General features: G+C 40.4%; 1 protein-coding gene and 1 long non-coding RNA gene across 5 annotated transcripts in view; one reads left to right on the forward strand and one right to left on the reverse strand.

The window, feature by feature from the left end:
- IQSEC1 (IQ motif and Sec7 domain 1) overlaps positions 1 to 26144 on the reverse strand; it is a 323384-nt gene that overhangs the window by 215268 nt on the left and 81972 nt on the right. The window lies entirely within an intron of this gene.
- LOC110404736 lies at positions 1735 to 5153 on the forward strand. The gene is made up of 2 exons (XR_002442472.1): positions 1735 to 1946; positions 4969 to 5153. It is a non-coding gene; the product is annotated as an uncharacterized LOC110404736 (long non-coding RNA).

Here is a 26144-nt window from a genome sequence, read left to right on the forward strand (position 1 = left end):
AGAGAATCTAATAGCTACTTCCAGTCATTTTTTTTCCCCCACATAGATTGATCTTCTCAGTGGCTTAGAACTTCTTGGAAAGAGTACAACAATTCCTTCCATTCTCACATGCACAGATGAAGCAGTTATGTTAATGTTTATCTTAGCATTATATTGACAATTCATAGTTTAGCAAATTATTTTAGTTTCCAAAACTTGTATTTGTCATATGACACACAGCAATAAAGGCTTATAGCCTTCATATATTCTAATATGACAAATTACACTGTGTTACTGAGTTACCCCCCGAAGTAATCTATGCTTAAAATCACTGACTAGAGTGGTCTGAAGAGGAATAGAGAGAAGATCAGTAAAAAGATTAACATGCAAATAAGCTCCTATAAATGAAGAGAAATTAATTTTGTGGCCAACCAAGACGTTCAGCTATATGCTGCATGTCACTGTACAGGAGTACTCTTAAGCTAGGCTTTTCTAGGGGCTCACAGTGTCAGCATACACAAACTTCAGTAGCTCAAAAAAGAATGAAACCCTCTCTGCAGACAAGTCCCTCTCTCTTGCAAAGCCAATCTGCTTCAACAGCAAGTGCTGCTGACACAAACACCAGCCCGATATAGCCCAGAGCTGGCACAGTAGGTGGGGATTGTACTTGGGGTGCCATCAGCAGCATTATGAGTCCCAGCGATGCACTGGGGTTCCTATCCCCCTCGCTGAGCTCCTGCAGGATGCTCAGCACCACAGCCCGGGCCCCCTTGGTGCTGCCTGCTGGGAGGTGACACAGCCACATAGCACCATGGTGCCCACCAGGCACGGGGCTCCTGTGCAGTTTGGACACCCTTTCTTTGAACACCCTTTCAGAATGGCTACAAGAGGAATCATCAGATGCAGAAGTCCAGGTCGTTTGTGCTCTTCAGAAGGAAATTCCTCCCCAGATGCAACACAGGTCTTTTTGACACACGCTCTCAATATCATAGTAAGTTGATCTGGATCAACACCTAAGATGATGTCAGGGCTATTATTTGATCATTTGGGCACAGTGCTGAAGTGCATACATGTTGTAGCACCCAGTGCTACAACTGGCAGGCAGTGAACGCGCAAGCTATGTCACACAGTGCAGACTGTCATTGATTTTTTGCTTTGCTAGTAAACAAAGTTATTTTTCAGCCTTCACAGCAACACATGATTGTAATCTCACTTATGGTATAACCTTCAGAGTGTCTTCAAATTCCCATGACAGCTCTTTGTTTTTTGTTCCTTAATAGCATGTACCTTTACCTCTTTTCAATATCTGACCTTTAAAGCTCCCTCTCGCCAGCATTGTAAACACCTGGAAATCAGAGAATGCTAAGGTGATTCTTTGTTAGATATTGAAAGCGAGAGACTGAAGGAAGAAAAAAAGGCTTAGGTCCCTTGGTTTTGCAGTGCAAAGGCTCACATGCCTTCTGGTAAGCACCACTGAATGTTATGCAGCAGTGCTGCTCTAGATGTAGGCAGGCTGAGGGAGAGTTGGTACAGGAGACCAAAAAGGAAAGGATAATATTTTGAGGCGAAAAGCAGTTCTTAAAGTGGGATACTAAAAAGAGGAAGTAGTGATGGTTCGTCACCAAAAAAACCAGAAAAACCAGAATTCAATCCAATGGTACACTCTTGAAACAAGGAAGCGTGAGTAGATCATCAAAATGTAACAGTAGAAATGGCCAAGCCCCAAGTCTGAAACTCAGACGTCATTCAGACACAGAATATGTTCAGATCGGTACTTCTGCTCTTCCAGACTCAGAAGCCATGGAAACACTCACAGTGCTGTATCTGCTCAGCTTTTCCATTTGATTGAGTTGTCTTAGGATGCAGCATCCAAAAGAGCCAAGCCCTCACTTAGCAGCGCTGCTTGTGAGTGTGCTTTTAAAGACCAAAGCAGTAACAAGGAACTACAGCAGAGACTGTCAGCCTGGGTAAGTAACAAAAACGAACAAAGATCTAAACTGAAACTTGCTCTACAGCGTTTCATATTACAGTTTCAGATACTGCTCTGTTTACTGCATTATGAGTCTTGGCAGCACAAATGGGAATGTTAGGTTATTACAATTTCTGTTATTTGCGCAGACTGCAATCTTTCCCTCCATCAGGAAAAAAACTCAAAGCACCGGATCATCAAGTTATAAAACCTGCGATAAAAAGAATTCTTTTTTGTTACTGATATGCATATTTTAGCATATGTATGACAAAATTAAATACAGGTATAATTTTTGAGATGCACTGATGGCACTACCACTGAGCCTGTGCGTACTGTGATCACATCAGTACAGGATAACGGCCTTTATAGCAGGGAACTTAGAGCACAGATGAGCATCTGTATACACACGTATAAACATACACTCGTGCACACAGATCAGTTTGATACTTCTGAGTTTGGGTTTCACATTAGAAACACGAGCTGCAACACACGTGCCTCCTGTTCCTCACCTTGTTCATCTCCCTGCTGGAAGGGAATAGTGAAAGGGTTCCAAATCAGATTTGTCCTGGAGAGGGCAGCTCTAAACCTCAGTGCTGGAATTCAAATGTTAGTCTATTATTCTCTGCACACAATGAATGGGATAAAGCACAGGTTAACCAGAAAAGGGGAAGGAATATAAAGGCAGGAAAACAGATTGCTTTCATTAGAGAAGTGTTCCTAGGAAAGAGGGTGGCCTGAAACAGTCTGGATTTGAAAGCTTAACTTCAGGGTTCTTGAGACACCTTCCTTTTCAGAAAAGGTCTATCACATAACTAGCAGAGTGTTTTTTATTTGTATTTATTTTTAGCATGCTGTTTTGTTACTTATTGCCTTCCTCACTTCTATGAAACTAGTTTTGTAAATCAGTATGACAGGTCACATTCTTCCCTTGGCAATCATTGCATGACTGGACTTCGGACATTTTATAGTCTGAAGAGTTATGCGTCCAGTTCACATCAGCAGTGCTTCTCTCCTAGCACTGTCTCCTACGCTGTCATGCCAAAGCTCAGTACTGAACTGCATCCATGTTAATTAATTCTAATTTTAGTTCCATCTCTTTTTGACCACCAATAAATCCATGAGGCTTTGTAATCCAGAACTGGGATGTGTTCCAGCATCACAGAGCTTGGCACTTTAAAACCATTTCTGTACCTACCCCATTTGGCAGTCATCTTTATGTTTGGCATATTACAAAATATATGTATCTGCTTTCAGGTCAAATAAAGCCTATGGGATGTAATTCCCAGGACTACAGACAATAGAGCACAGTGATGCCATTTCGTATGGAAATAAGTCTCTTTGCAGAAAGAACATGATCTATTGGACATCAAAACATGCTGAAGTTCTTCCAGTGCATCAGCTGCTAGAGACTGCAGTTCTGTAGCAAAACCACAACATTCTCTGAAAATCCTTTTTGTTCTCTTTACGTAACTTTCATACCAAGACAAAATTTAATTCTAAGTGAAAAAATATCTTTTCTTGGAATTTTCAGAGAGACTTTTAAACACAAATGGTTACAAAAAGATGCTTTCCTTAGTCCCAAGACTGCTGCTCAACAATTCCTCAGATATTTTATAAGCCAAGTAACAACTCCAAGAGCTTTCCCCCAATCCCATAAAAAAAAAAAAAAGGATTTATTTCTTATAGCATAGGTCTACAAATTTTAAACTGTGTCTTTCAAGGAATCCTTCTGCAATGAGAGCACGGTAGGCTGTGCTCTTACCAGGCCTTATTACCGAGGAAATTAACTGTTAACAACAGGTGTCCAACCAACTTGACAGGGTTTCAGCACTGTGCTAAGCCCCATATCCTCAGGCACCTTCCAATTATGCTCAAGCAGAAATGTCTTCCGCTTGCTTAAAATACAAGACAATAAATAACTTGGTTCTAACATAATGGGGGAACAGAGAGAACAGTCCATTTACAATGAAGAGCACTTGTTATGCCTAACAGATGTAATGGCTGTACAGCTTCACGCTCTTGCCTCTCAGGGACAGCACGAGAATCCCAGTATGAATCTATTCCTCTGGTTCAATGGGATCTCTGAAGTAAAGTGGAAGGATGGCAATTGACATCTCAGAAGCAAACAAAAGTCTGATAAACGATACAGAACACAGTAAAAATGTCATTGCATTGAACACTTAATGCAATCTCATTGCATACTTGTCCCACTTACAAACATTTCCAATCTAACAGTCCCTACACTGTAAACAGAATTTTGATTAATCCCACTGAGCATTCTCTCCTTAGTATGATACTCCACGTTACTGACAAACACTCAGAGGTATTGCATTCAAAGAAAAGCTCACCTATTAAATATACTCAGCCTCTTCTAGCTCTAATGATGAATGAAAACCCAGAATATCTAAAGCTGTAAAAATGTCTTCAGTATGCAGATTCCAGAGCCACTTCCCAAACTCATGCCTGACTGTCCAGAATGATGACTATGCAAGATTCTCTCCATTTTGTCCCCAGACATTGGCATGCGTCTGTGCGACAGTGGGAAGACTGGAAATGCTGCTGACAACTGGCACAGGAATTGCAACAGTATATTTAGTTTGGAAGTACTCTAGCCCACTTGGTTACCCCACGCCATCCTGAGGAGACATAAACTGCTGGAATCAGGCAGTTGATGTTCACACAGTCAAACATTTGGTTACAACATTTGAGTGGTTGCCAGCATTTTCGTGGAGCACTCAAAGATATAATGCTCTTTAATAGCTGAAACAGAACAAACTCATTCAACAAAAAATAAGGTAATTCTCCAGCCCCATGCTGTTAAACTTTGTAATGTAACACAGGGGCTGCTACCCTCTCTCCATGCAGTAGCCTGTTTTCAATGGCATTCCATGATTGCCGCCGATTAAATTCTACTTTCAAACAGAACTGAAATGCAGAGCTGGTGATATTCCCTGTGACTCACATTTCAGTTTACACACTGAGTTATCAGCATACAGTCAGCCATCCCATTCTGTTTACAGTGCAGGTGTTCATCCAGAGGCAGTGAAAGACAGCGTGGTCAGTTACTCCAGAAGCAGACCTGAAAACAGCAAGAACTGACCCAGAGCCACCAGTCCCACTGGCAAGGAATGCCCCTGCAGAAAGGCTCTGTCTTCCAAGAGTGCCAATGGATCAGCTATGAGGAATAAACTCTTAGTACATCTTTGTTCACTGTCTCCTGTATTGATTCAAAGAAGAAATAGTCCCACAGGAAAACAGAAACTAAATAAAGAATGTATTATAGATATTTTTTATAGACTCAGATACTGTGGGTAAAATATTAGCTGCTTCTAAGTAAATAAGTTTTCCTTCAGCATTAAAGCTAGAGGTTGATACTCCTGCAGAACAGAACAGTTACAAAAGAAGAGTTGTAGAAAAAAAAGACTGTGAAAATTCTTCATAGCTGAGTTACCAATCCAAAAATTAAAAGGGAAATATTGAGATATGAGAGCAAAGCAGGTTGTGAGGCAAGTTATGCTTTCAACTAACTCCAGTCACGTAATCAGCACATTCATGCTGCTACATTGATATATTTCTCCAGTTCCACCCTGAAATATCCTGGAATATTAATGCTAGGTTTTTAAGCACTTGTGTTACATTTACTTTTTCATCAAGGGCTTTATTACCAGTTCAGATTGCTGGGGTGATTTTTTTGTTGTTGTTTTTTGGGGGGTTTTCTTGTTTTGCTTTTGTCTTTGTTCTACCAACTGCTACTACAAGAAGTATTGACACGCCTCAGCCACAAAAGATACAGTACTTACACATTTTCAAGGAATATCTTTAGAACTTCTTCATATAAATAGGATTTGGGGTGGATGTTCCTATAGTGCCCCATGATTCGCTCTAACCAGAATAGAGGATTTTTAACTCTTGAGAAAACTCAAATATACTAGGAATAACAATGTCCTTTCCACTCAAATACTGGTGTTTTGAACATTGTTTGCTCCGATTTAAATTTGAAAATTGACGTAGATAATATTTTGATGAATGAAAGGCAGCAACCAATTAAACTCCAAGGAAGTACCATTTGAGGTTGACATTAACCCGTGCAGTTGCCAGAGTCCCAGTGAGGCCTTAAGCTGCTGCAGTTCTTACACGTTGCAGGAGCTCCTGAGGTGGGGCTGTGTGCTGCAACGTGGCTCTAAGCTGAGTTTGCTGCAGTTACAGCTACATCTGTCTTCAAGTATTTACAGGTGCATAAAATGATGGTTTTCTAGTAGAAAACTATTTCATATAGGTCTTAAAGAAGACCTGCTCTAAAGACAGTAAGATTTATGTCTTATAGTAAGTCTTTGACTTGCTACAATAATTAATATAATCTCTAGGATTTTATTTTTTTAACACAAGCTCACTATAACATATGGAGATGACTTCAAACGCAGATGTCAGTACACCCACATATTTCAGCCGCCGATATATTCTAGTCTTTAAGAAAGTAACACTAACAGCTTCAGACATTTAACATCCAGCAGGGATAGTCAAACACCAGTATACTGCTACAGAAATTATTTCTAAAAGGATCCCCCACCTTATATAGCCAATAGAGCTATTGAAAAGCAGATCCTGTGCACATCCTTACTCCATCATTTCCACTTTAAAGCTCAAACTTGCTCTGCTTGCTTTTACTTTCAGTATTAGGTTGCTTTCTACACAACTCTTTCTCAGCCAGCTGAAAGCGACCAGAAATTGGTTTGTCTCAACTATTTGCACTTCAATGTGCAATCTGCGTGACTCAGATGGGCAAGCTCATTGAATTTAACTTAGAAAAATGTGAACATAATTTTCTCTCTTTTCGCATGCAAAATCACACACGCTCTATTATTGTATCAGCAATAAGGAAAACTTTTTCTTTAGTATTTTAAACAAAATCATCTAATTTTTTTTTCGAAGTATAGCAAAAACTGAAACGTCTATAAATTAATAAAGCCTTTAACTACTACACATTTAAACCACCGTACACAGAGATATTATCAGCTTCCCACTTAAGGAAGGTTTCACAGGCAGGCCTCATTAAAAGTGGAAATTGAACCTGCATTATCACCTCTCGAATTCAGCTGTTTATTGCCTGAAAGCCCTTTCTCTCGGAACGCTGGGCAAGGCATTTTCTTTGAACTTGCAGCTTCTTTCTGTAAACTGAGAAGAATCCAAGCCCTGATGATTCTCTTTGGAGAAATAACAGAATTTCCTGCCATGAAGCAGGTGGAGGGGGATCAGAGTTAACAAAGACATGGGTGACAGTAACATAATGCAGGGGCATATTTTTGTTTCTAACAAAAGAGATCCAATCCTTCTGAACATCAACAACATACTTACTTGAAGTTGTTTGTTTCAGACAAAATTTACCCAGCAATGCTCCTTTTTTTCTTTCTGTTCTTTTGTGAGTCAGAAGGGGGAGGAAAAGGTGCTGGACCACAATTTCAGAAATCGAAATTGAGGTGAGCATTTTAACTCATGCTGCTTCTGGGATAGAACTGCAGTGTGTGCTATAACCTGCATTCCTTATCATTACCCAGAGGATGCTTCCTGCAGATCTAGCACAACTCTCCCCCCCCCCAAAGTGATGAGATTTTTGTATTAAATATTGTTTTAGAACAGAAAACTACTCAAGAAGACTCAAGGAGAATTTACAGAGGAGAAAATCCCAAGCACATATTTTTTTCTAGGTTATAATTCAAGTAACCTGAGCAGATACTAATCTCTGCTATGTGCTGTAGAATATCAGGAAGACTGTTCCTGAGAGATTTCTCTTCCCTGTTAAGACAGGAAGAAGTAATTCAGCTGATATAGGCAGTATTAGTAATGCCACAAACAACACATACAAAGATGTCTCAGTGCTGTCACCAAAGAACTTGTCAGAAGAGGGATCATGGCAAGTGTGCCAGTATTATCTTAAAGAAACTTAAAAATATATATATTCTTTACTCTCTGGATGGAAGTGCTCTGATAACTTCAACCCAGCAGGTTGTGGTCTTACTGGAACCTATTTGAGGGACTGGTTTATGTGAAGCATGTGGAGAAGGAACATCGTACTGCACTGAACTAAACCTGTCCTAGTCTTGAAAACAGCTGCAGCCTTTTGGGCCATGGAGTTCCCCAGCAGCAGTGTATTGCCACAGAAGCAGGAATGTATCGCAGGCAGAAGGAAGCTGCAGAGAGGATCTCAGCTCTCCCAGCCATTTAAACATGCACAGAAAATGCCCTCTATACTTAAAAAAAAAAAATATTTTGCAAGCAGATACCTATAAGCATCTAATTTTGAAGCAAATGTAATATTTTGCCAGCATTATTGAAGACTAAATATTTGTGACCATTTTGGAAGCGATATAGCGACTTTAGGTATTTTCTATTACAACAGAGAATTGACCCACTTTCAGACCTTCAAAGCTAAAACTGCTTGGCAAAGAGGCAAAACCGTGTGCAGGCATTTCCTCCAGTAAAGACGCAGCAACCCTATTAAAAATATCCAAGAGACAGCAGAGGGCGGCCTGGAAGACACCATGGATGGCAGAGGAGCATCGGCCGTCAGCACACTGTGCAGTGCCTGTGTTAGGGAGACAGGCTGCAAAGGGGCCATCAGGCCCATGACTCCATCACAGGCAGCTGCGCAGTGCAGAAGGCCCCACAGCAGGATTAACCTCACAGCACTCGACTGAAAGCTGCCGAATGCCACTGCAACAGCACAAAAGCTTCAGGAGAGATCCTGGTCAACACCAAACTGGGCCCTGACAACAGCAAACCCGGTGTTAGGCAAAAGCACAGAAGCCCTTTCCAGAAATTTATTCCCAACTTGTTTGCTTTTTGTCAGTGTTTTAAAGCAACAAGATATGCCCAGTGTTGTACAGTCACACAGACAATCCCATGCCATGGCAGAGCGTTGATACGTTGCTCTTCCCACATGAAGTAATACTAGAGAAAGTAAGCCCAAGTGTTCAGAAATAACCATTTGTGCTAGATCACATCAAAGTCATTTGACTTGCACCAATATGAAGTTTCTAGGCCAAGGAGTTTAAGTTGCAATGTGGAAAAACAGCAGGGACTGATCCTCAAAGCATTCAGTTCAATTTCTTAAAAAAACCTGAGAGAACAATTCCACTGGTTTGTATCAACTGCAGCTGTGACACGGTAAGTAGCATCCAGCACAAACACACACATACACCACTACACGTTCCTCTCCTTTCTTTTCCTGCAGTCTTTGTCTCATGTGGATTACAGCTCACCTCAAAGAAAGGTTCTTCAGCTCCACAGCACTGCACAACTAGGAGCCTGTTTGTAGGAGGGCAGGAGAAATACAGGCATCATACAAGCCACATACTAACATGAGCAAAACAGCAAATGAGATTCTGTCCAGGATTCTCATTAAAGAGATCTCATTAGAGATCGTTAGTTATTATGCTAGGAAATAGTTATTATGGGTAAGAAATGCAGCCAAATACTGCAAGTGGGAGAAGAGTTATACACGGAAAAAGACTGTAGAGTTAAACACACTGCCACTGCTGAACAGGGCGTGCACGAGAGATGAAGTGAAATGTCTCCCAACACCAAGTCCTCCTCAGCTCTGATATTTTTTGGATTCTATAAGCTGACCTGACCAAGCCCAGGACCACACAACGGCAGTGTAGCAGAAGGTACTGGCACAGGTGGGGTGGCAGTGACAGCACCAGCAAAACGGAGAGAGAAACACTTCAGGGCTATTCCTCAGCTATCCGTATCTAGATAGAATTTTATCATGCTATAGCAAAGGAATGTTAGCTTTGTGATGTCCAGTGAAAAATAACAGTGAATAATTTGAGCAAGAGCCATTAACATGCCCTCTGAGGTTTAATACCGGGATTACAGTGGGGCTCCGCACACCAGGAAGCACCATCAATCAGCAGGCTGCTCCCAGTTTCAGCTGCTTGCCCACCGGGGTGGCCAGAACTGAGCCCTGAGCACAGAATAAGAGCTGAACTGGAGGGAGGAGCAACAGACATCACTGTGTCCCCAGCACCACAGCTTTTATTTTATATTCACTTTGCTGAGCTCTTCCTTCTCTCTGTGTACACTTAATCCACTAAGTATCCTGCGAATGTGTGCTTAGAGTCTAATGACTTTTCTTGATCTTTTCTCTTTCCTGACTAGAGCTGGAAATTAATGAACAGAAACCTCTGCCACCATTGCAGTGCTCTGTATGTTATGACGCACATCCCAGGCGCACAAACCACCAGCATCTAATTTGGAAAACCAAAAAACAGGAGACTTCTATAACACACTTCAATGCCTTACATCTGTGGCTGTGCTATTCTGGCAGGCAGAAGGGAAGGAAATATTAGTGCAATAGGAATGCTCCTCCCACGGATGAGGTTGACCAGAAAGCAGCAGTGTGATGAGCAGTAGCAACTTCCTAAGGTCCAAAAAGCACTCAACAGTTGAGAAAAGGTTGATTTCTGGACAGCAGACTCGGGGATGAATTTTACTCCTCTTCCCCTCTTTGTGCCTTCAGGTCTCAAACAACTTTTAAAAATGGATTTTATGGATTTCAATTTTAATATTTTTTAAAGGTTTCTTAAGGCAAAGACTGTAGACAGCTTTCTGGATCCTTCAGAGCACGGCTGGCAGGCTAAGCATTCAGTAAGGTTACATTTGGCAGGCCAAGTGGGACACATGAGACGACTTAATCATTCCTCTCTACATAAAGCACACGTTTGTCTGCATTTCAGTTCGCTAAAATAGCACCTAGCTCTTTGTATGACTTTTTATCAAAGCACTTTAAACATCACTGAGTTAATTTTTGGTGTGAGGCAGACAAGTATCTAGCCGTTAAGTACTATCCAATTTTACAGATCGGGAAGCAGATTAAAACATTTGTGAATCAGCCGCACATCCTGTGCTTCTTAGGCACATCCACAGAAGGCTGGATGGCTGAGTTTTTTTTAGGCTATGAGAAGGAACACTGATAAAAAGCAGTAGATGGAAATGATGAATTAAACAAGTCCACAAAAATCCCTGACCTAGATTTTATCTCAATCTGAAGAAAACAACAAAACCGTCCAAACATTTGAATATTGGGAAGCTCCAATATTGCACGAGGCATTCTCTTCAGCTGTTTAAGACACCATTAAAACACACAGTCCCGTGGTTTGATCCCACCACTTGCAGTAGCATGTTTTGCTTTCATGAAGAACGCTGTCAGGTCAATGAGAAGCTGAAGCAAGTGCCAACACAGGAAAAAAGGTAGCAAGTAACTAACATCATAGGAAAAAATTTTTATTGAAGTGCAAGAGCGCACCTGGAACAACAACAGCTCTGCATTATTTATAGAGTTTTCATTTCTTCAGAAAGAAGAGAAAGCATTTTTTGGAAAAAATCTGTTTGCATGCCCTTCATGGACAAGCACGACCTCATGACAGGTTTACCAGATCAGCAGCGCCTGTAAATTCGCACCCCAAGGAAAAACTGGATGAAGCTGCAAATTCACAGAAGACAGCTTAAATGTTTCCCTTTGCAGTTTGATACTACAGAATCAAATCCCCTAGAGACATTCTTACACCAAAGAACAAGTTCAACTCCAGTGCACAAAGTACTGCAGTTCAAGCAAGTATTACAAGACCTTTAATAAGGAATGCTGGTCACAATCTGTTTTTCTGAATATAATTGCTGAAGTTCTCTGCTAAGACTAAATGATACTACAGTCATGTACTTATCCAGTCTTTCCAGTTAGCAGCATCTACAGTGACAGCAGGCAGCACACGCAGGACATGCTACACACAGGCAGGCACCTCATGCCAATTACCCCAGTGCAAAAACCCCAAACCCATTCCCTAACTTCATTTCTCAGGGAACTATATTTCTGATGTGATAGTGAGAATCAAAAGCACATTCTTTCTTGAGACTACTGAGTTCAGTGAGTTTATTTTGATCTTTGGATTACTGAGATGCTTCACTTATTTTTCACTTTGCAGAGTCAGCAAAGAGTAGAGGCGATTTACTGAATGGATGTTTTCTCATTTCCTAATCCAGACACTTTGAGACTGATACATTTGTCTTTGAAAGGGTTTAGTACAGAGATAATTAGCATGCATAATATTTATAAGAATAGTCCAAAATTAATCTTTTTTTTTTTTGTGGTGCATTGCAACAATAACTAGAGCAGATGGGTGAATGCGTGTTCTCAAAAAGTTAATTCTGATATCCTTCTCAGGTCTTTACATACCAACAGGGAGCGAAGCTTCACCCACAGTGTTGTGAGATTATTCCCCTTAGAAATCCATAACAGTAACTGCTGTTTGCTGCAAAGCAGTTCTTGGTGCTTATTGTTTGACTACAGAGCAGCAGTGCTTTCTGGCTAGGGATTTTGCTTGCACCTCTGCAGCCTCTCCACAGACCCTAGTGTGCAACGACAGCCCAGGCTCGTGCCCATAACAGACCCAAAAGGCCCAGCCCGCCCAGCTCTGCACGGCCACTCTTGAACTCTTGGAACTTTTCACACCATGAAAAAACAAGGCTCCAAGTTCCTCCAGGATTTTAGAGCCATAAAGAAAAAGCATGGTAAAATTTCCAAGTAATAATTCAGTTTCAGTTGTTCAATTTGGAGCAAAAATAGATAAAATAATTTATCAAGTTCTAGAGATTTTCTTATCTAAGAACTATTATTATTTTCCTTTTTCATTTTTAACTTTATCACCATTTGATCAATTTACAGAAGTCTACCAAATTTCATTATTCCCTCTCCTCACTCCTGATATAATTCTTGAGAGAGTGCGTACATATTTATAGTCCACATCAAGGTTCTAACCAAGTCTTAGCTGAGGAATAGAAGGGCTACAGAAATAAAAGTGCTACAGGAACAGTTCATGATAAAAACTTAAATTTTGACAAAACAACAGGCGAAATGTGAGTATGTTACAGAAAAACAGGGAAAAGCGCTATGTAACAGTAGTTGGTTAGAAAACAACCCTATCCAGAAACTGCACGAAAACAGAGCTCTGTCCTGCAGCTCTCACAGCAATATGCCAGCTGCAGTCAGGCTGTATGGATTGTCTTCATCCCATCTTTTTCTATTCTTCACATCTTTGTGTTTGTGGTGGAAAGAGTTAAAAAAAAAAAAAAAAAAAGGCAACAAACCAACCAAGCCACCCCAAACCCACCCATCCACTTTCCCCAAGGATTTCAACTAATATTTCCCAAGGTGTTCAAATGGTTCTTTGTATTTTGGGAAGTTCTTTGAAAAAGGTTGGCAGAAAATACTAACTTTCAACTAAAAATACTATTTTGTCTTGAAATGTGAAATACCTATTTCTTAACTGCTTGCTGAAGACCAAATTTCAGTGAAAATTAGATGTTACTATACTGAGGAAAAAAATGTAATATTTAGATAAAGTGTTTAACATCAGGATGAAATCCAGCTGCACACACCTATTAGGTTTTAATCACCTTTAAAAATATTGAATTTTATTTCTTTTTTCTGAACGCTGAATTGGTTTTAAAGACAGAATTGAGATTGTTCTGGGCTGTAAAATTCCAAGCTCATGAAGATGAAATACTGCTAACTTCGCTAAGAGCTGTCTCTTCCTCCACAAGCTGCTAAGTCATTCAGGTTTGAGAGACCAAAAGCAGAAAGACAAATTGTGAGACTGTGAGGAAGACCACTCATGTAAAGTTGTTCAGTTTCTTTTAGAAAGTGCCCATGCTGGAGAATTCTCAGAAAGGTTTTCTAACAGGTGGTGGACAAATGCAGGCTTTAAAAACGTTCAGGTAATTTGCTGCCAACAAAGCAGAGCCAATTAAAACTTCAGTGCACTCCTGTAGCTGATCATTTGTTTGCAAGCTGAAAGTGCTAATGAGACACTTGCCAAAAAAAAAAGAGGAGACATTTATGAAAGGGGGCAACATCTTTTAATCCAGTCAAAACGTGAGAAAGGCGCATATTCCACCTACAGAAAAGCAGACAGGGAAGTATCAAGTCTCTCTGAACCGTGCAGGCAGCTGTTGTGTGCCTCAGCCATCCAGCTGCAGCTGGGGCTGCGAGGCTCTCCTACCTAGCTGTGTTTTGGGAGAGGTAGGCTAGCGGAGGAAGCTTTTGTTTGTTTGAAGATCACTGATATTCACTCATTTTCCCCTTAGTAGTTCACTGTATATGTTGGTTGAATATTTTTTTGAATATTTTTTGTTCCAGAAACTTCATCAACATTTGTCACAGTAGCCTTTCATAAGCATTTTAGACTATTTTCTCTTATCTATGCTGGGCTCACTCAAAATTTCTTCAACAGGAGTTCATATTGGCTTTTACAAAATCACTGGAAGTGAAGCCGATACAATGAGTTCAGGCTTACCACTGCTTTCACATCACACACGTTTTCTTTTCAGAGCATACTGGAAAGGCACAATTCACCCAGAATCACAGCTCTGCTGCTACTGCTCATAGGGATGAGCAGTGAGGCTTGGCAAGTCTGAGCTGTACCATGCCCATGACTCCCACCACCTGCTAATACCAGCTAGAGCAGCCCAAACATAGCCAACAACCCTCTGGCTCCCAGCAGTATCAGAAACACCTGAGCAAATCTCACTCCACAGCAAACAATACGAAAATCAGGCTTGGAGGCATGAGCATAGGCATGCTGCAGTGCAAGGCTGGCCGTGCTTGTTCCCAGAGGCTCAGAAGTTGCTTCAGTGAGAGCAGAACCATTTCATTCAGCAACGTGACCCAGATGCAGTGCACACCTATTTAGCTATGCAGGCAATGCACACGCAAGTTCACTGAATCCATCCATCTCTAACAGAAGGACAAAATTACAAATCATCATCACCCAATTTCACTCCAGGGTTTAATTGAACAAAACAACCCATTTTCACACAAAAGCAATTTGGCCTCTTACAGGACTATTGGAAGGCTTACACTCTGCAACACTGCTGAATGAAAAGGGAGCGAGTATTTTTAGTGTAGTGATAGACTATCTTCACAAACAGGTTCACAGCCATCAGGTGGCTGTGAGAAAACAAAGTAGGAAGATAGGACAAAGGCATGAGAAACGTGCAGTTTTCCTCAATACCTAGAATACTTCCCACGAGTACAACTAAACTAAACCTTGTACTTCCAGCATGTGTAAATGCGTAACAAAAGCACACCTGGGAAACTTTCTCTCTCACACATAAATATAAATAAAGATCTGCACATCCAATCAGCAGGAAACTTTAAAAAATCGTTTCTGTCTTTGCCTTTGGTAAGGGTGGGCAGGGGGGAATCATTCCAGCACCACGTCAGTTTACTGCAAGGCATCCCCACTGCAAGAACTGGCCAGATGTGCCTGCATGGTGCTGAACAAGAGCTAGACGTGCCTGCAGTTACCAGGCAGAAGAAGGCTGTATAGAAACAAAGCATCTACAATATATTTGTGGACAGTCAACCATTGAGCCTGAAACACTTCTCCTATCTCGCAGAAATTTGATATTTAAATATTGCTCTTGATCCAAAAACCACCTCACTCTGTATCAATTTTTTTCTGAATAATGTGATAAAAAAAATCAGTTTCAATTTCAGGGTTCTTCACCTGTACCATTTCTGCAGTTTCAGAAGAAATGTTTCAGTGTATTAAATCCAGGCAGTAGTGCAAAGAGGACTAAAGAAAGCAAGTAATGCAAAAAGACTACAGAGCTCCAGCCCCCTTTAATCTGGAAACTGATGCCAGAACTGCTCAGAATACTTTATAATCACTGAGCACAACTCTTAATGGTGCTGAGGGTGGCAGCTCCCATTCTTTTCAGTTGGAAGATTTATGACTATAGGATTTGTAGTCCTCAGTTCCTCAATATCAAGACCATTTATTCACCATAATAAGACATCTAGGAGGTCCTGAACACTTAACAGTAGCAGCACAGAACAGTTTAAGAGAATTAAAGACACTTCCTAAATTTAATTGTAGAACTAAGTAGTATCTAGGCAGATGAACACACCATTGCAAAAGATGTAATTTTTGCACTTCATCTTCTGTGAAGCACAACTTGGCATTTTCAAAGAGCAGGAAAGCTACATTTAATACAGGAGACCAAATCTGTTTTGTTTTGTTTTTTTTCCCCATAATTTCTGCATTCAGTCCCAAGTGTTACCCATTTTATGTAATTACAGGAATGGAGATTTATTCATCCACATTCAGCTGCCCAGAAATAAAATTCACTTTTGTACAGGAAAACCAGCAAAAGTCAGGTCCCACGAAAACACTAAATGTGGCTTCACCCAGCGCACAAGTAAACAGCACTTGAATAAAACCTCAAATTGATTTTTAAATTAATCTAGTACATAACTGCTCTTACAACCGACATTTATTTTAGTAACATTGTTCACGGGTGTTAGCTATTCAACAACAGCTTTTAGTTTTGCTCAGTAACTCAACAAACAAGCTCGCTGCTCAGCGCAGCCGGACCCTGCGCTCTCCCTGCCGCTGGGTATGGAGCAGCATCGTCTGGTCACAAGGTCTCTTCCCAGAGCTCTGGAGCAACTGAAGCTGCATGATTTGCTGGAGAATACATTCACTGAAAAACAACTCAACATTTATAACAGTTTCCAAGTTAGCTATTAAAAACTCTATTATTAAAAAAAGTGAAGCCCAATTATAATGACCTAGGAGTGTGTATAGTCATCATTGTCCCACACAAGGCACCTCACCACCACTTAGTCCTGCTGTGGCAAGGCAAGCCCGAAGTCCTACAGTTGTGTTTGAAACAGCTTTTCAAGCGTCTACCACAGAAATTCCACTTGGGAAGTTCTCAGTACAGAGTGGTTATTCAAGGAAAAACTCATCTGATAGCACTGTTCAACATCGCAATGGCAATTTCCAGCAGATTTTTTGTTTTCCTGCTTTAAATATAAAAAACTCCTGAAATATAAGAACTAGTGCTGCAGCAGCTGAAATGCTAAGGAAAACAGTCTGTATTTATGCATTAAGTATGTACTAAGGATGTTTTCTAGAAAACTGAATTTTTTAAATGACCGTATCAGCTGAAGAAGGCAAATATTTGAACGGCATTGAGGACAGAAAATGGTGACTTGCAGAACAAAATGCTGTAATTTCAAGAGCTGTAATTCATAATAATTTTAAGCAGAGCAGGGAACAGTGCTGCAAGCAGTGGGGATACAAACACAAGAGTTGCTGCAATTAACTTGTTTCTTTCTTCACAGAGATTCTGTAGCTTCATGTAACTGCCTGTTTTTAAAACCCTCCTCCCTTTTTGAATACAATACCTATTTCATTCCTACCTCTGCTGGAGGATCTCTAGCCAAGTATGCAGCATCCTTGTGTTCAGCTCCCCGTGCCTCTGTTTCCTGCTTGCTAGCTGTGTGCAGCATGGGCCATGCTTGAGACAAACAGATTTAAGAGATGCTGTCACCTCAAGATCCCAGCACAGTGTCAGAAAACTCTTCCCTCCACCTTATAATCTTCTCAGAGACATAACCTACCACGAGAAAATCCTACCCACACTGTGGACCTGCTGAGCAGCTGTCATTGCCCCTATGGCTTTCAGCTGGGGAATATTGCCTTCCATGTTTACCACAGCAGTCAGAGGACATCTTCAGAGGACAAATCCCAGGGGAAACTCAAGATGATTGCTAAGATGTGCTGTGAGGGATTTGACATCCTCAGAAACAGGCTGGACATTCTGAAGAGAAGGGAGGTTATCCAGTAGAGCAGGATGACTGTAGGACACAAGGGAGCGCACCGAGGGATGTTCTGGCTTTAGCTGACCCGATGGCAGCAGCTCTGCTCCCAGCATCAGGGCGTGCAGGCAGAGCCGTGCTTCTGGCCTCTCCAGGCTGCCTGCCTCAGGCTCAGGCCATACCAGCATGGCGCAGTTTCCTCATTCAACACTGACCAGCATCCCTCCAGCTTACACATTTTCCGTATTTACATTCATGTTGCACAGCAGGAGCACTGCTGCCTGTACAGCTTCCAGTCATTAAGGAACATGAATAAAGAACTGCAGAGTCCAAGTATAATTTCCACTTTTAGTGAGGCCTTTATTAGGATCCCATCAGCAAGCATTCATACCACAGCTATGGTAATTGACTGTCCAACCTTTAGTCTTGTGTAAATCTCAGATCAGTGCTGCACTTTATGCATATCAAACTTTAATGCACTGAAGAAAGCATGCAGAGCCTAACAAAAGCGAGAGCGATTTGTGCCTAGCTACAAACTGCAATAATCGCCTTAAAAACATTCTGTCTATCTTCACTAGGTGAAAAATCACTCATACCAGGGCAGGCAGCAGACTGCTTATGCATAATTTAAAAGCTCATCCAGTTTCCACCAGGTCAATGAAAAATCTCCTGCAAACCTTAATGTCAACTGAATTGTGCCACAGGGATGGAACTTAACACGGAGCTCCTACAACACCAGTATCTGAAGCTCAGCTCGCTCTTTCACTTGTTTCCCCACCATCTTTGCTCTCCAGTCAGATAAAAGAATACGTGAATTTAAAGCAAAAGTAGGAAAACAAGTAAATTCAATTCCATACAGAAAACAGCAACCACCGCCACCACTTCAGAGGAGCACAGATTGATGTTTGAAGCACTACGGTGCTTTGCATTACAACATCGCATGGTTTCTGTAAGGGCTGGGTAAAACCAATCAGCGCAGGGTGGCTGCTCGGCACAGGACTGGCAGCTGCTCCAGGGAACCAGGAAGAAAGCAGAGATAACGGCCCAGACTACAACAAACGCACACAAGGCCATCAGGGATTTCTGTGTGTGTGCTTTTGTTTGTTTGCTGTATTTTTTTCAAAACATTATTTTTAGAAAATTGACTGGTAAAAGGAAAAACTAAGAAGCTTTTTTTTTTGTTACCATTATATTTTTAACTTCTGGAAGGAGGAAGAAGAGATTTCCTGGCACATTTTTGAAGTATCTGCCTCACTATGCAGTCTCCCTTCAAAGAGAGATGCTAAGAACCTGACCAGTTAGAACCGCAACAACTAAAACCATTAGAGAGCTGGGGGCAAGGCTCAAACCAGCTTTACAGCACTGGCACTCTGTGCACAAAACACTTTCTGTCACAGTTGGGAGCCTGCCAGTTACAAGAGCTCCAGTTCAACACTCACACAAACTACGGTCCAGGTATCATCAGCTGAGCATGATGCTTTACATTAACAGATGTGTCCTGACCCAGAGTACATCACTGCGAAGCTGTTGTATCTAAGAGCGGCAAGTTTTGTGGCTATGAGCTACTAACAGTGCTATGTGAGATGTAACAAAGATTTTCCCAAAATCCAGCAACTTCGGATGTGAAGCTTTATGGTTAAAGTGCTGCAAAGTTTTTTCCACTTCCTGTTCCATAAATCTTTATGGATTTTTTTTTCTTTTAAACCTCAGTGCTCTCTTATGCCATTGCAAACAAAAATTATGCTTGCTGAACATTTAACATTTTCAAACATGTTAGTCAGCTGTTAATTAAGTTTCCTCTCCCTTTTGTTTTAAGGTAGTGCAATACTTTGCAGCGGATGTTCTCTGCCAAGAGATAGTCCGCTCCCTGCTATGACACTCAGCAGTGCCTCACGACTTTCTGCTCTGCAGCTTGGACTCTAACATTTGCCAAGATTCAAACAGTTTCACAGATGAGACTTCCTATAGAGCTGACAGCTTTGATATCATATTTTTAGAGACATTCACTGAGAAAAGAGAAAAATGGTCACTTGGCCTTATTCTTAAGGGGCTCACCAGCCCTGCATACCAGCAGAAACTCCTCAGAGCCTTGCTATTAAGAACAACTGTCACAGAGGGACTTTACAAAAGGAGCAGCTCAGTTCTGTCCATGGAGTAATGTCAGTGCAAATCCACACTAGCTTGAACAAATCAGCCCCAAGTTCCCTCAAGTATTTCAATCCATTCTTGGATTATGATCTCCAAAGCCTAAGGAAATGAAATCCTCTGCTAACACTACAGCTCTGCCTTTCTCCAGCAGGGAGCATGTGAAACAAGAGAAAATTCTCTTGTTGAACAACAGAAGAGGCCATTCCACTTCTTACATCATTCCTTCCCACACCTCATTTTGCAAAGATCTTAGCAGTGTTTTAAAAATACCAAAAATACATGCAATATTTCAATTATTTTACATTAAGGGGCTAAAGTGGAAGATGAAACCCTTTGTGCCTCCTAACATTTATAGACTTTGACTTATGCTATGCTACTGATCAGCTACACGCTTGTTTCCAAAAGCAGCAGCATGTCTTCCCCACCATCTTTCAGCCTTTGAAGTGCTTCAGCCTCACAAATGCAACCGCTGGCATAGATATAACATCTAGTTCACTTTTATGATGTAGCAGAGTTTTTAAAGGTAAGTTCATCTCAAGTACATCAGTATTATGAGGTGCTTTCGTACCACATTAAAAATTGAAGGATACATCAGCCTTGGATCTCTGCATTCTCAGAAAGGTTCCTCAAATGTGCAGATTACAGCTCCCTTATTCCAGGAGTTAGCTTATCACTGCTGGCACTTCTAGGTGCCTAATGCTTTAAACAGTCAAAGTCAGCTCGTCCAAATCACATCAGCTTCTCTATACTGAAAAGAAACCAGTACAAATGCTCTCCTACCATCCCTCCACATGGGCTTGTGGCAATAATCTGCAGCTCTATTTGTGAGGGCACGTCTACATGCAAAGTAAACATGAAGTAATTAGTTATGCTGCAAATGCATTACAAGTTCATCACACACCTTCTAAAGAGTTCTGTGGAAGGCTGAAGTTACTGCCGATTTGTGCCTGTGCCAAGAATTCATACTTTTTAAAAAGTCCATGCTTTAGCAAAGAGGTTATTCACTGGGGTCAGACATGTTGTTCCTTAATTCATCTTCATTTTCATATATTCACATCCCCTTTTCCTGCATTATTTAACAGAAGTAGCTACCTTTAAGACCCGCCCATGAGCCAGGATTAACAAAGATGTTCATTTACAGCCTTGCTCTTCTATTATGTGAAGATAGAAGCAAGTCCCATCGTCTGTTGTGATGTTTTTTTGTTTTTTTTTTGTCAGCACCAATTGAGTTACCTGGACAAGTCTCCTTTTTCTCCCCAGCACCCTGCTTGTGGCCTGAGAACAGCCAGCGCAATACCTTCTGCTTCTTCCACTTTCCCAGAGCCTCCTTTTATGAGGATAAATCAGTTTAGAAGCGGCCCGTGAAGCAATTAGGGAAAGACTGGACAAGCTCCCTGTGCACCCAGCTAAGACATCCAATAAATTCTGCCCTTGCCCTGCAGTCACTGGCTGCTGGTGATACACAACTTAGGTGCAGTGTAAGAGACTGCAGTTCAGATTCAGTGGTTTAATCGCAAAGTTGCAGACACTTTGAAAGGTGCATTACTCATATTAAGAAATGGCATGCACCTTCCTATTATTGTTTTGTCCAGGATTGATGATGTGAAGTCAATAGGCTTCCTAAGACCATACCAGTTTTTCACACCATACTGGGCAAATCAGCACGTAAGCATTTCTCCTTCCCATCAGAATCACAGCTCAGGGTAATCCAGAACAGAACTCCTTACAGCACGTCCCAGAGACATCAACCCTTCCTAAAACAAGCCATGAAAAGATGAAATCCATATCTGGCTCAACAGGACTTTCATGGCTATTATATATAAGTGTAGTAAAAGCATCCCTCTGCCTTTTTTTTTTTTTTAATTACTTTTTCAGGATTTATGACGGAATGGCTGTTGGGGTGGGAACACTGTGAAAACAAAAGCATTTCCACCATTTCCAAGTCAAAATACCTGGTATCATTGGACCAATGCAAAATTAAAAACTGGCATTTATACATTGGAGATTCAAGTGTGGGACACATTTTATACTGTTATACACCGTGTCTGTAAGATTGATGCCAACCACTTCAGAATTGTTTATATTGTAGATCAATGTCTATTGCTTAAAAATACGGTTTCAAATAAGGTACACACAAAAAAGAAAGGTCACTGAAGAGAACTGACTTATGTATTAGTTTTCTTCTGTAATGTCTGGTGCACTTGCATTTTCTTGATCAGCTACTACAGTGACTCCATTTCAGATTGCAAATTTTCCTATGGAACTATAGCAGCTCCTTCACTTTAAAAATAGTATTTCCAGATATAACTTACAGCATCACTAATAACCTTTAATATATTAGTAATTAAACTGGTAACATTAAGATGTTAAACCTGCTTTCTTCTATTTGCCAGATATCCTGCATTACAATTAGCTTTCTGTTCTCTACATATAGCACAGTAAGTTCTGTGCATTTCCTGCAAGTTACTCAGCTTCAGTGTCATGAATGAACAACATTTCTTGGGAAGAAAAATGTGATAAACGTTACTCCAAAAATAATAATAAAATCACTAGCATGTCTAACTATTGAATCTTAATGAAAAAACTTGAGGTAGCGATTAGGTAACTTACATGAGTTTTCACGAGCAATAGGAATCTCATCTCATACATTAGAATTTCACTACTTCAGGAGTTCAGATTCTACCCAAAGTTCCAAAACCAGCTGACCCTCCAATTCTCACAGGACTGAACACGCAGAACATTTTGAAATGTTGTCACCTGTGCATCAGCTACCTTGACATCTCGTTACAACATGCCTCAGGCTCTAGCTCCCTTCTCATGGCTGCAAAAGTAATTCTCTTTGCCTTTCAGAAAATGGAATAAAGTAATATATGAGTCCTAGTAAAGCACTGGTACAAAACTGCACTAAGAAATCCATTTAACATTTTTCAACTTTGGTATTGGTGCCTTCCACTATTGAAAATGAATCCATTCAGCATTTCAAAGTAGAAAGCATTCTGTTTTGACATTTTGAGAATGCATTTTTCAAAGCAGTAGGATGCTTTTTACAAGCAGTGGCTTACACACACACTATGTTTACACGAGGTATTTATAAATAAGTTTCCCCTCTCTCAAAAGCAGTGATGTAACAGGACACCAACTATCTTGCTGATTTCAGAGTTCTTTGGGTCTTTGAAATGAAGAGAAATTATTTGTGGAAAGCTCTTAACTAAAGGAATTGCTGTGTACTTGCACTAGAGAACTGTGATTTAAGAAGCAGCATGAAAAATACACAAGGAAATTTATTCTGGATACCTCAGCTCCTGGATCCCCCAGAGCTCGCTGCTTCTACGGCCACAGAGCTCCCTGGCTCCAGCTCCTGGCACTACCCCTATTTACACGGGTTTTTCCCAAGTGACCACACCAAACTCTGTAAAAGCCTTTCTGGAACAAGGATTTCTCAGTTAGTGAGAAATTCAGGCAGGCGAGCTCTTTCTGGTAAAAATTATCTACCAAGTACTCAAAGGCAGCTCAGGAAATAATCGGTAATGTGTATTTCATGATATTTGAACACCAAGTGACTAATTTTTATTCTCAATCTCCAATATTTTATGACTGCCAGCATCATCATTTGAGATTATTCACTAGAAACTATTAAATAATATCAAGTATTTACATGGAAACAAGTGCAGATTCAAGTGTTTGGTTAAAAACATTATTTCTGTAAAACGTTCATCGTTTCAGCATTGTTTCATAATTCATCAGAAGGTGCTGACAGAACACGCTGTGTTATTTGATCAGGGCTGTGAGCTGTAGGTTTTCTAAAAATATTTTCAGTTCTATTTATTGAGGACTTGATTCTATTTTTTCTTTGCATAAACCAATTTCATGGCAAGCCGAAGCACAAGCAATCAGCCAGTGTCATAAATATGCCAACAAATAATAGAAAGCTTAGAAGTCATATTTCATTCATCTAAGTTGCAGAAATCCTACAACCTTAAATAGGGTAAAAAAAAAAAAACCTCCATTCAAACAACATCTCCCCTAGGAAAAGAAATATCCCCCCAGTACACCCATCACAAGTCTTGCTGAAGTTCTCCTGTAGTTTATCGCACTCTAGAATAACATTTCACAGCAAAATGAGATAATCAATGTAATAAATTAGTTCAAACTCAGAATAAACTTCTAAAGCCACACATCTCTCTCAGTAGTTTAATACAAACACTTTCTAGCCTAGGACAAGCATTTTTTCAAGTTGCATTTTGTAAATGTGAATTGGCACACTGTGAGACTGCAGTAGTTTTTGCAGGTATCTTAATACAAGAAGGAAAGTCAATCTTATCTGCCATCACATGCCTTATGACAGCACTTTGAAATGCAAGTTGACATATTCCTCCCCTAACAAAGGGGATTGTGAAGGCATGGGAAAGATAGAATGACACAATTTCCACTATTGAGAGCAGAAGTAAATCAGGCAGCTCTAAATCAGAGAAGCTGACTGTCTATCAGTAACACAGGACTTGCATCAGATCTTTGAGACAGGTTCCTAAAACCTTCAAAGCAATAGTAGCACATCAGCTGAGTAAGACAGAAGCAGGTGTGCTCAGATTGTACTCCAGTTTACATCTCAAATTAAAAATACTTATTTTTGATATTCTGCTACTTCTCAAAAGCATTGCTATGTTTCATAACAAACAATCCAAAGGAACTGTAGTGATGTACATTCAAGAACTTACAGTGAGCAGTCAGAAGTATTTTCAAATGTATGAGTCTTAAAGAACAAAACCAACAACAAAAAAATCAAACTAACAAAACTAGTTCCCAAAACAAGCCAGACTACTGACATGTTGTATCAACTGAATTTTTTTTTTTTTTGTTTTATATAAACCATCAGAAAAATCAGACCATTTAAATGCAGAGGGAGCAGCCAGCCAAGCAAGATTTTCAGCCTGTATACCCAGATGATATCTTGGAACTAATCACAGAAACAGCAGCATGCTCAAGCTGAAACAGGACAATAACCTTATAATCAGGATAGAACAAGACAGGTTGGAAGAAAAATGGTACAAAAAGCTATTACAGTTATATAAAACAACAAAGTAGATATCTTAAATATATTTCACCATTTTCCCAGCTAAAACTGTACACTTTAAGTATTTCTGTGTTCATTTTAAGGTCCTTAACAAATCACAGGTGTTCTTTCCTTTCTGCAGGCATGCACCATGGCACTTTTGCTTGTCAAGAGAATGAGGACATCCAGGGTAGTCTGCTGTGCGCAAGGATAGCAGTGGCCATCTGAGCAGGGGACTGCAGAGGTATATATTTTTGGGGGATTTTTTTTTTTTTTTTTTTATGTTCACATCTAACAAATCAATCAGGAAGAGGAAGAGGAAGGATAGAAAGAATACAGTACTTGAAACAAATTCTGGCTTGTTTTTTAACCTTTAAATTGCTTAGAAGATTCTTGAAGAAGTTGTTTATATGCCAGTTTAAACTTAGTGAATAAGTCACAGTGAATGAACTTTTGCAGCATAGTGCCTTTGGAAAAAAATAAAGAACATCCATTATGAAACTATAAAAAGCAGTGGCAAACTGTACTGTGTTTATCTTGTCACTTGACATATCAAAATACCCACTTAGTGTCAGCAAAACAGACAAAAGAGTCTACAAAAGCAGAATTTTGCACTATGTTTGGAATACTTGCCCTTATTTCAATGACAAGCCTGACGAATACAAGAGATTCTTAATTACATGCTATTTTTCAGTATTTATGAAATGGCAGACCAGCAGACACGCAGTTAGAAGAAAGGCTCGATCTGTGAGAGTGACTTCAAGTCAGAGGCTAGTAAATATTTGGAGACAGACTGGTTTTATTAGGTAATAAGATTGCTGGATGCGTTAAACACCATAAATTCAGACTACGCATTCTCTGAGCAGACTGTATCTGGCCAGGGCAGTAGAGGCACACACTTCAGAAAGTAATTCCTAAATAGCGACCACATTTTCATCTTTCACATCACATCTGCTTTCATTAACCTTACAAAAGGGATGATTTACTCATTATGAAGATATTAAAATGCACTAAACCTTCTATTATCTCCAGAGATTTGTCATTATTTTGTACAGAAAATGGTACTTAGGAAGTTATTTGAAGTAACTGTCACTTCTTTTAGATTACTGTTTGCAACTGATTGTCTCCTTTATACACACCAGCCTATTCACAGATGTACTTCAGCAACCTCATGATGTTCCAGTTGCAGAAAGCTGTCACAAAGCCAACTGATCTAGCTACTCACATTTCCCTGTAACGGTTTTCCTGGCAGTGCTCGAGGATACCAAGCACTCCTTGGCTGTACAAACTTTATACACCTTGTAACTGAAAGCCCCACTTCCATTTGAGGACTG

Source organism: Numida meleagris, chromosome 11 (genome assembly GCF_002078875.1).
Source record: "Numida meleagris isolate 19003 breed g44 Domestic line chromosome 11, NumMel1.0, whole genome shotgun sequence".
Taxonomy (NCBI): domain Eukaryota; kingdom Metazoa; phylum Chordata; class Aves; order Galliformes; family Numididae; genus Numida; species Numida meleagris.